The sequence below is a fragment of the Schistocerca americana genome, chromosome 2 (genome assembly GCF_021461395.2).
Source record: "Schistocerca americana isolate TAMUIC-IGC-003095 chromosome 2, iqSchAmer2.1, whole genome shotgun sequence".
Lineage (NCBI taxonomy): Eukaryota > Metazoa > Arthropoda > Insecta > Orthoptera > Acrididae > Schistocerca > Schistocerca americana.
In genome coordinates, this window is record NC_060120.1 from 187,890,767 (window position 1) to 187,897,835 (window position 7,069).

Consider the following 7,069-nt stretch of genomic DNA (forward strand, 5'->3'; position numbering starts at 1 on the left):
TAGCTCTACACAGAAAATTAATATGAAGAAATGTGTAAACCGCAAATTGCCGCTGTTAATAACAGGATTTGTTAGGGCCGAACAGCGTCGTTACTGGCGTAGAACGATAGGTACATCTTTCTACGGCAGATGAAGTTTAGAAATGCTATTACCTCATGCCCTACATGTAGTGTTAGCCGTTTTTTGTAGTGTTGAGTGTTCCTTGGGATGGTGGTGTTCTGCAGCAAAAATGGGTGTCAGAAAGAAGACTACTTTCCTGTAATTGGACCTAACAATGAAGTAAAACGACATAAAGAACTTTCAAAGAAGTTAAGCTATTATCTATCTCATTTAAATACGGTTATATAAAGTAAAACTAAAAATTTCATATGGAAGAGGACAAAAATTCTTGATAACAGTACAATATGTATCTTTAACTGTTTGCTTTACTGTGATTTTTTTTGCAGCGTCTACGATTTGAAAGAAAACAGAACACGTAGTCTATCACATGACAAGTGCCACTTAATTCAAGTTAAAAAGTTATAAATGAAATCATGTTTTTCATCATGTCAGCAGTTGCATGTCATTATTATTAACTTAATGACTTCAAAATGATCATAACTGGCAAAATATGCTAGAGTAATATTAGTTATAAGAATAACGAAAGAAAAATTAAAAAAATATGTACACAGGATACGGCAACAAAGACAGACTAACCAACTCCAAACCTAGTACATATATTGAAGTGTGGTTTCCGCTAAGTTATAGCTGACAATCTGACGAGTTTCCTGATGTGCAGAAGGATTTTTGATGTTCATATCTGTCGAATTATGATGGCATCACTTTTTCCTTTTGGCAGAACTATATACAGCTACCTTGTCTGTAGCACTGAAAGGGGCCTCCGAAGAGAACTTCAGTAACATAATATTTGTGGGACTTAATCAAATAATAAAAATGTAATTGAGCCGCAAAACACCGCCTTACTGTACCAAATACACAACTCACGTACGGTTCAGATAACATGCTAGTGAGGCAGTCCAGAATTTCGCAATGTATACTGTGGTAATCGCCCTTTATGGCGAATGCTATCAAACTGTTAGAGTAATGGAGCGGTTGTGTGCTGAAAAATATCCTGTTCTTGCCAAATCCTCACCACCTGTTCTTCACAAACACTAAAGAGGAAAAGTTTTAAATACGAAGGATAAAATACGCCTACGAAAAATCGGTAACTGATCAGAGAAATGCAGCTATTGTCTTAGCAGGGGTAACACAAAACCCTACATGTCACAAGGAAGCAGCTTGAATGTGTGAGTGAGATCGGCCGCAAATTATTGCGAATACTACAAGGGTCATTCAATAAATAAAGCGACAAACTGGTCTGGGGAAAAACCTCTTAGTAGGACAAGTTTGGTACTTTTATGGCTTTAAGTTGGCGTCACTGGGATGAGCCCTGATCAGATGATGTATCAAAATTGTTTTGTGTATAAACTCAAAAATACATTTCAATATGGCTAGTCCGCTTGAAACGTCCACATTAGTAGAACAACGTTCTGTTATTCGTTTCTTACTTGCTGAAGGCGAGAACGCATGAATATATAATGCAGAATGTCTAAAGTTTATGGTCAAGGTTGTATGAATCGTGTACCTTTTTAGAAGTGGGTACAGCAGTTCAAAAATAGTCACGACTCAGTGACTGACGAACAGCGTTCTGGCCAACCAGTTGCAGTTTCAGCTCCCTCACTTGAAAATCGAATTGATGACATTATTCGCCCAACAGCTGTGTGACTGTGCAAATGGTAGTTGATAAGTGTCAAGTTAGCACTGGTACCGTTCATGACATTATCTGTAACAAGCTGAAGTACCGCAAAGCTTGTGCAAGATGGGTCCCAAGGAGTTGACGCGGCTGCACAAGGAAACGAGGCTGAGAGTGTGCACACAGCTAAAGGAACGCTATGAAAGAGAAAGTGAGCACTTCCTAAACAAAATTTTAACTTGTGATGAAACTTGAACTCACTATTATGAGTCATAATCAAAAAGACAAAGTAAGGAGTGGAAGCACACCAACTAACATGTCAAGAAAAAATTCAGAACCCAAGCACCAGCAGGAAAAGTCATGTTGACAATGTTTTGGGATGCTGAAGGTCCAGTTTTTTGTGATTATCTCGAAGAGCAGCGTAGAATGAAAAGCTAATACCACTTGGATTTGCATTTAAACAAGGTGAAGCCAGCTATGAGAGAGAGACGTCGTGGATCTCAGAGGAGAGGTGTGATTCTCCAGCAAGCAACGCACGCCCTCGTATTCCTCAACTAACCAGTGAAACCATCGAAAAAATGGGCTGGGAAGTACTGCCTCATCCCCCTTACAGCCCTGATTTGGCACCTAGTGATTCCCATTTGTTTGGTGCACTGAAGAAGGCATTCCGTGGGAAGAGGTTCCAGGACAACGAGGACGCGAGAAAGTGTGGGAAATCGGTTCAAACATCAAAATAAAGAGTTCATTGCAACCGGAATAAAAATACCTTGTAGCTCCTTTGAACAAATGCATAAATGTTCAAGGGGATTATGGTGAAAAGTAGAAAGAACTTTGTCAAAATAAACGCTTTTTTCTCCAGACCAATTTGTCTCCTTAATTATGGAATGACCCTTGTACATTCCAGAGCATTCCAGCCGTTCCACATTTGGCTCCATCAGCAGTTTCATGGCAATGAGTTTTAAAATCGATTACAGCTCTCTGAGTGGTGTCTATGGAAACCGCACTGCGAAGTAATGCTGCGTTCTTTCTTATGAAGCACACTTTACAAACTACGGACAAATCAATATTCACAATATGCAATACTCTTCAGTTGAAAACCATCGCTAGCTGAGAGAAGTAGGTAGACAACGTCTGTTAACAAGTAGGAGCTTTTCAAGAATCACACTAATGGTTCCTGTTTCATTGATGGGACTCTAAATAGTCACAAGTACACTACCTGATCAAAGGTACACTATGTGATCAAAAGTATCCGGTCTTACAAGTTCGTGGCGCCCTCCATCGGTAATGCTGGAATTCAATACGGTGTTGACCCACCCTTAGCTTTGATGACAGCTTCCACTATCGCATGCATACGTTCAGTCAGGTGCTGGAAGGTTTCTCTGGGAATGACAGCCCAGTCTTCACAGAATGCTGCGCTGAGGAGAGGTATCGATGTCGGTCGGTGAGACTTGGCACGAAGACGGCGTCCCAAAACATCCCAAAGGTGTTCTATACGATTCAGGTCAGGACTCTGTGCAGGCCAGTCCATTACAGGGATGTTATTGTCGTGTAACCACTCCGCCGTGTGTTATGAACCGGTGCTCGATCGTGTCGAAAGATGCAATCGCCATCCCCGAATTGCTCTTTAACACTGGGAAGCAAGACGTTGCTTGAAACACCAATGTAGGGTTGTGCTGTGATAGTGCCACGCAAAACAATGAGGGGTGCAAGCCTCTTCCATGAAAAACACTACCACACCATAACATCACAGCCTCCGAATTTTACTGTTTTCACTACACACGCTGGAAAATGACGTTCACCGGGCATTCGCCATACCCACACCCTGCCATCGGATGGCCACATTGTGTACCGTGATTCGTCGCTCTACACAATCTTTTTCCACTGTTCAATCGTCCAATGTTTACCCTCCTTACACCAAGCGAAGCGTCGTTTGGCATTTACCACCGTGATGTGTGGCTTATAAGCAGCCGCTCGACCATGAAATCCAAGTTTTCTCACCTTCCGCCTTGCTGTCATAGTACTTGCAGTGGATCCCGACGCAGTTTGGAATTCCTGTGTTACGGCCTCGATAGATGTCTGCCTATTACACATTACGACCGTCTTTAACTGTCGGCGGTCTCTGTCAGTCAACAGACGAGATCGGCCTGTAAGCTTTTGTTCTGTACATGTCCCTTCACGTTTCCACTTCAAAATCACATCGGACGCAGTGGTCCTAGGGATGTTTAGGAGTGTGGAAATCTCGCGTACAGGCGTATGACACAAGTGATACCCAATCACCTGGCCGCGTTCGAAGTCCTTGCGTTCCACGGAGCGCCCCATTCTGCTCTCTCACAATGTCTAATGACTACTGAGGTCACTGATATGGAGTACCTGGCATATCCTTTGCAGTGACACACACACACACACACACACACATATATATATATATATATATATATATATATATATATATATATATATATATATATATATAGTTTTTGTCCATACTATCACCTCTGAAATTCAACTGTCAGAGGTATCACAATGGTTTTAGTTTATAACTTTCGACAGCGATCCATACTTCAAATTAATGCATTTATGATTCTCCATCATCCTAGAAAGTCTGTAACATCTTCACGGAATCACCCAGTATATACGTACATTTACAGACGCTCGCGCTTGTAACTTTGAAGCTCTGTAGTATCTTTGGATGACGTTTCCGGATATCGGTTCCTATTCAAAATACGATGTACTCACTCTCCCTCTACAAGTGCTAGAATTTTGTAACGGGAATTTCCGACCACCCTCTATAGAAATTTCTGTGTCATTGCAAAGAACATTTGAACATATATATATATATATATATATATATATATATATATATATATATATATATATTTCTTTGTCATTGCGAAGGATATTTGAACAGGTTTCAACGAAGTACCGTTTGACCAAATCGAAAAATAGCGACATAACAGCTATATAATGTAGCAGAAATATATATACAGGGTGTAAATTTTAAGTTGACAAACTAGAATAACTCGAAAAATAATTAATCTCCCTGGCAGATTAAAACTGTGTGTAGGAACGAGACTCGAACTCAGGTTCAAATGGTTCAAATGGCTCAGAGCACTATGGGGCTTAACATCTGTGGTCATCAGTCCCCTAGAACTTAGAACTACTTAAACCTAACTAACCTAAGGACATCACACATATCCATGCCCGAGGCAGGATTCGAACCTGCGACCGTAGCGGTCACGCGGTTCCGGACTGAAGCGCCTAGAACCGCACGGCCACACCGGCCGGCTCGAACTCAGGACATTTGCCTTTGGGGGCAAGTGCTCTACCAACTGAGCTACCCAAGCATGACTCAGGCCCTGTCCTCACAGCTTTACTTTCGCCAGTACCTCGTCTCCTACCTTACAAACTTTACAGAAGCTCTCCTGCGAACCGTGCAGGACTAGCACTCCTGAAAGAAAGGCTATTGCGGAGACATGGCCAAGCCACAGCCTGTGGGGTGTTTCCAGAATGAGATTGTCACTCTGCAGCGGAGTGTGCGCTGATATGAAACTTCCTGGCAAAGGTCCCGAGTTCGAGTCTCGGTCCGGCACACAGTTTTAATCTGCCAGGAAGTTTCATATCAGCGCACACTCCGCTGCAGAGTGAAAATCTCATTCTCGAAAAATAATCTTCACACGAAAAAATGTGTAGAATCCTAAGTTGATTATTTTCGAGGGGGACATCTGCTGCTGCTAAAATTAGCCCGCCACCCCAGCCTCCTGGGGTTGGGGCGGGAGGTAGCTTTAAAATTTAAAATGAGAATCCTCATTTTTTATTGCAGAATCAGATTCTACAAAAAAAAATTACGAACCTTTTTTTCTTAAACATTTGTTTTGATTCTTGGTAGTTGGCGCTGTAATTCAAGAAAATACATATTCCCATTTTTGCGTGGAAAATGGTTACCGATAAATAAAAAATACTTATTTACTTCGAAATTTTGATTCGCTAAAACTAAAACTCTCCCTCTCTCCCCATAGGGTGGGGTTTGAGAGAGAGAAATTAGAGATTTATCACCAAATCTTAAACAGGAACACGTTCATCTTTAGTTAGCGAGTGGGTTAGTCTTTTCCTCAGTTAGTCTTTTGCTTTGTTTACTCTGTTAATTAATGAGTTCACTCGTTAGTGAGTAGGATGTTTGGTTAGTTAGTTAGCTAGTCAGATGATTTGTTTCACAGCTAAAAGTAGTGTTGGTCTCATGACCACGAAACAAACAAAACTTATTCGAATCTGCGGAAAAAATTAATATTTGGGTCAACATTTGTGGTAATTCTACACTTGTAAAAATTCATATTTACTTGCGTGCGTCAGTAAATTCGCCACACTGTTAGCTACAGCTTAGTGAAAACTGCACAGCGATATCCAGGATCAGCCACGAAAGTAAAACCACAGTGAAAATCCGATGAACCGTCGTGCAAATGTGTTGCGCGGCATCTCAAAAATATGCTCCTCGATCGCGTCACGTCACACTTTCCAGTTCTGAACTCAGTGCGCAGCTGAACTTGGGCGTGGGGTAGCCGCGCGGTTTGAGGCGTCTTATCATTGTCGACGCGGCTCCCCCCCTCGTCGGAGGTTCGAGTCCTCCATCGGGCAGGGTGTGTGTGTTGCCCATAGCGTAAGTTAGTTTGAGTTAGATTACGTACTGTGTAAACTTAGGGACCGATGGCCGAAACAGTTTGGTCCCGTAAGATCTTACCACAGATTTACAATATTTTTACGTAAAGTTGCGTAGAACAATAGAGTCTCCCACAAAGTGTGAAGTGCGTGCTGTTATCTGATTTCTTCATGCTGATACGTCCTGTATTTCATGCTGCTCACATACCGTATCTGTCTTGCGTGACAGCAAAGTGCTGCAGGAACATATAAGCAGAAAGTACAGACGTTCGTAATGCAGACGTTCAGGGACGGAAGCGAGTGCCAATCGATGATCTTGTTCAGCGAGTGGATCAGGCGATTCGAGGAAATCGGCTACGAAAGGCATTTCAGAACAAGCGAAGTAGAATGTTGTCATAAGACATTCTCTTTCTTCATGATGATGCTCGGGCGCACGCTGCAACTGCAACAAAGACGCTCCTGCTGCGTTTTCGACGGTCGATCATCCACCGTACAGGCCGGACATGGCTTACTCTAATTTTCAACTCTTTGCTCATATGAACCACTGGCTACGACGACAGCATTTTGGCGCAGACAGCGAGCTGCAGACCTGCTTAGGGAATTGGCGGAAAATATAGGCGGTTGTCTTCTATGACGAAAGTATTGGAAAATTCATACAATCCTACGAAAAATGGTTCAAATGGTTCT

At 42.1% G+C, this 7,069-nt stretch overlaps 1 non-coding gene across 1 annotated transcript; it reads right to left on the minus strand.

Moving 5' to 3' along the window:
* Nucleotides 1–4,930: 4,930 nt before the first annotated feature.
* On the minus strand, nucleotides 4,931–5,076 carry Trnaw-cca. The gene is made up of 2 exons: nucleotides 5,040–5,076; nucleotides 4,931–4,965 (listed from the first exon to the last, which is right to left on the minus strand). It is a non-coding gene; the product is annotated as a tRNA-Trp (tRNA).
* Nucleotides 5,077–7,069: the final 1,993 nt, after the last annotated feature.